At 48.6% G+C, this 4,069-nt stretch overlaps 1 protein-coding gene across 1 annotated transcript in view; it reads right to left on the reverse strand.

The window, feature by feature from the left end:
- Positions 1-2,503, reverse strand: part of CHD9 (chromodomain helicase DNA binding protein 9) — a 235,821-nt gene extending 233,318 nt beyond the window's left edge. The window contains exon 1 of the mRNA XM_011946605.1: positions 2,395-2,503. The gene's annotated coding sequence lies outside the window, so the exon portion shown is untranslated. The remainder of the gene's footprint in view (positions 1-2,394) is intronic.
- Positions 2,504-4,069: the final 1,566 nt, after the last annotated feature.

The following is a 4,069-nucleotide window of genomic DNA, read 5'->3' on the forward strand; positions in this document are numbered from 1 at the left end:
CCACTTGAGTCTGGGAATTTGAGGCTGCACTGAGCTGTGATTGCACCAATGCACTCCAGCTTGGGTAACAGAGTGACACCCTGTCTCAAAAAAAGAAAAAAGAAAAAGAAAGGAAAAAATGTGAGATTGGAGTGAAAAAGATTTATTCCAGTTAGCAGGTTTTTATCCATCTTATGATAAACTTGCTTTTCTTGATATTAAGGAATAAAATGATGTACACCTAACCTGTTGGTAGTGTGTAAACAAGCTATGTGGGGCTGCTTGTTAGATGCAGTAAATCCTAACGTAGCCAGAGGCTACAGTTTTCTTTTTTCTTTTTTTTTTTTTTTTTGAGACGGAGTCTTGCTCTGTCGCCTGAGCTGGAGTGCAGTGGCCAGATCTCAGCTCACTGCAAGCTCTGCCTCCCGGGTTTACGCCATTCTCCTGCCTCAGCCTCCTGAGTAGCTGGGACTACAGGCGCCCGCCACCTTGCCCGGCTAGTTTTTTGTATTTTTAGTAGAGACGGGGTTTCACCGTGTTAGCCAGGATGGTCTCAATCTCCTGACCTCGTGATCCGCCCGTCTCGGCCTCCCAAAGTGCTGGGATTACAGGCTTGAGCCACCGCGCCCGGCAAGGCTACAGTTTTCTATTTACACTTGTGAACACACCCAGAGGCAGGCTCTTATATCATGAGCACACTGAACAAATCAAACAACACTTTCAGATGGTAGGGGGCAGTGACTTAGTCATCTAGAGAAAATATTATAGAGTTACACATAATTATACACAATAACTTGTTTTATGCACATCATCTGATTTCATGTTCACACCATCTTAAAAATCCCCATATTACAGATTGGAGACGGAGGCCTATAGTGACTCGCCAAGGTCATAGGGCTACTAAGTATTTGTGAACCGAGATTCTAAAGAATTACTTAGGCTAGGGGCAGCAGCCCATGCCTGTAATCCTAGCACTTTGAAAGGCCAAGGCCAAAGTGGGTGGATTTCTTGAGCCCAGGAGTTCAAGACCAGCCTGGGCAACATGGTGAGGCTCCGTCCCTACAAAAAATTAAAAACTTAGTCAGGCATGGTGGTGCATGCCTGTAGTCCCAGCTACTTGGGAGGCTGAGGCAGGAGGATCACTTGAGCTCAGGAGTCCCAGGCTATGATCATCCACTTTATACCAGCAGCCTGGGCAACAGAGCAAGACCCTGCCTTTTGGGGGAAAAAAAAAAAAAGACAAATGAGTCTAAATTCAGAGTGCTTTCTAATTCAAAAGGAACAGTGATTTTCAGTTAATATCGCTTTTTACAGGCATGATACTCAAAGATCACTTCTAATTTCCTTTCCCATAGCAGCCCCATTCTCCTTACATTCAGAGGACACAAAGACTGCACAGGCAGCAACTGCACAAAGAACCCACAGACAAAATAAGTAGGGGACATTTTGTGGATAATTTGGGAATGGGAATTTGGTCCTTGTGGCGGGAGAAGTTTTCTTCGGCTCACATTCTCCGGGTGAGTCATGTAGGTTTATCCCATTATTTGCACAACTCCTCACCTCTCCCCCTGGGCAGCAGTATCGCCCAGCCACAATGGCATCTGCCCTTCACCACTTCATCCCTTGCAGCCTGCTTGGTCATGGCCTGGCAGGGAGCTGAGGAGCCCAGGGAGGGAGGGAGGAAGCACGCGGCTGCCAGTGGCTGTCAGCTTTCCTGGCTGACTCAACTCCCACCTCCTCCTCCCCCGCCTTGCACGCAGCCACCAGCCTCCTAACTTTCCATTTCCAGGCCTCTGGGGTGGGAGCACCCCCTCCCGCTGCCCGGGGCACCTGGTCTGCAGTCTGGGGCTGCCAGGGCACCACGCCCGCTGGCCTGGCACGCCTTCTCTCAGGACTCTTAAGAGTCTGCTGTCATGGAGAGAACGGAATATAGGTCAAGGTGCTCTCGGAAGGACCCAGGGGAGGATCACCTGACTGGGAGGTGTGTGACTCAGCGGGAAGGGAAGGGGTGGAGCCGAATCTCCCGCCCAGAGGAGCCCAGAGGAGGAAGAGGTCAGGTTGCCTCTGTCTGGCTGATTGTCAAGGGAGGAAGGAGAAAGCAGCTGGAGGCAGAGAAGGATAAGATGACCTCTGGTGACCTATCTAAGGTGGAACACAAATCCATTACAGAGCGGGCTGTCCCCCTCGGTGTAGCTGAAACCACTCCCAGCTCAGAACTGTCTCTGTGGTCGTGAAGACCTAATTAGCTGCCAAAGTGAGAAACCAAATTAACAGAATGCTCATCACTCCAGACTCCATCCACCCAGGCCCCTAAAAGAAACCAAAGACCCTGGTATATCATAGAAAGGTGGCCATCCCTATTAGAAGTAATTCGATCGTTTCCCCCAATCAATTCTGAATATGAAAATTACTAACCCATTTTATTTTACGGGTCCACATGGCAGGGGCCTCCTTTCAAGGGTGCGGCAGTTGCTGCTGTTGCTGGAACAGCAGCTGCTCTGTCTGAGCCTCACTTCCTTTGGCTCCAGCTGCAGGTTCCTCCTGGCCAACCAGGGAGTTTCCTCATTCTCAGGGCTCTGGGCCCAGGCCTTGCTAGTCGGCCACCCTCACCTCCCACCCTCAGCTGCTCACCACCCACCCTCTGTGGGTAGGGCTTCTGGGACTCCCTCGTTCCATGAGTCAGAGCCAGGCTGGAGACAGACAGTAGGCTTCCTTTATTAAATCAGCCTCCTGCCCTGCACACTATAGAGGAAAGCTATAATTACGCCTTTGGCCTGGCTCTGAGAACCGAGCCACAGACTCTTGACTAGGAGCGACGGTTCCTGATTTCTGCACTTATCTAATGATGCACCCCAGTTTGGAAATAAGAATAACAGCCAGGGGTTAAGGGCTTGTCACACAAATGTCAGATGTTTTGCATATATAATGGGGTGCATTGGGCCTGGATACTCACGCAGATTGCTAGAAAAATCACTATATTAAGGCTGCCAGGAGTTTTCTGTTTTGTTCTGAATGCCTCCTGCCTCACTGATTGAGTCACACTTGAGGTGGCCTGCTCATTGTTGATGTTGGTTTACAAGAGACAAAGGAAAAAGCAGCCATTGTTTCAGGTCTCCAGGTCAGGACTCTTTCATTCCTTAGGTATAACAGACAGAAAATCTCAGGTCTCCCAGCTTTTCTTTTGTTTTTGTTTTTTTTTTTTTTGAGACGGAGTCTCACTCTATTGCCCAGGCTGGAGTGGGGCAGAGACATATCAGCGCACTGCAACCTTCACCTGCTGGGTTCAGGGAATTCTCCTGCCTTGGCCTCCCAAATAGCTGGGATTACAGGTACCCACCACCACGCCCAGCTAATTTTTGTATTTTTAGTAGAGACGAGGTTTCACCATGTTGGCCAGGCTGGTCTTGAACTCCTGACCTCAGGTGATCTGCCAGCCACAGCCTCCCAAAGTGCTGGGATTACAGGCGTGAGCCACCATGCCCATCTGCCTCCCAGCTTTTCTACTGGTTTACAGAAATGTCTGAAACCTGAAAAAATAGTTGGTTCCAATTTTTTTTTTTTTTTTTTTTTGAGACAAAGTCTCGCTCTTGTCCCCCAGGCTGGAGTGCAATGGCGCAATCTTGGCTCACTGCAACCTCCACCTCCTGGGTTCAAGTGATTCTCCTGCCTCAGCCTCCCGAATAGCTGGGATTACAGGCACCTGCCACTACACCTGCCTAATTTTCGTATTTTTAGTAGAGACGGGGTTTCACCATTTTGGCCAGGCTGGTCTTGAACTCCTGACCTCAGGTCATCCACCCATCTCATCCTCTCAAAGTGCTGGCATTACAAGTGTGAGCCACCGGGCCCAGCCTGGTTCCAAAATTTTTAAATACCACAAAATCAAAATAATATAGTCAATTTTCATTAACTATTCAATTTAGTATTCATTGATTCATTCACTCATTCATCCATTCCTGCAAGCGTGCATTTGTTTCTTCATTTAATAAATATTTGTTGACTTACCTCCCTGTGCCGCACACAGTCACAGGTACTAGGGACACATTAAGTGCTAAACTCATCAAAGATATAGACAAAATTAAGCATACAA

This window comes from Colobus angolensis, unplaced genomic scaffold (genome assembly GCF_000951035.1).
Source record: "Colobus angolensis palliatus isolate OR3802 unplaced genomic scaffold, Cang.pa_1.0 Scaffold251, whole genome shotgun sequence".
Taxonomy (NCBI): Eukaryota; Metazoa; Chordata; class Mammalia; order Primates; family Cercopithecidae; genus Colobus; species Colobus angolensis.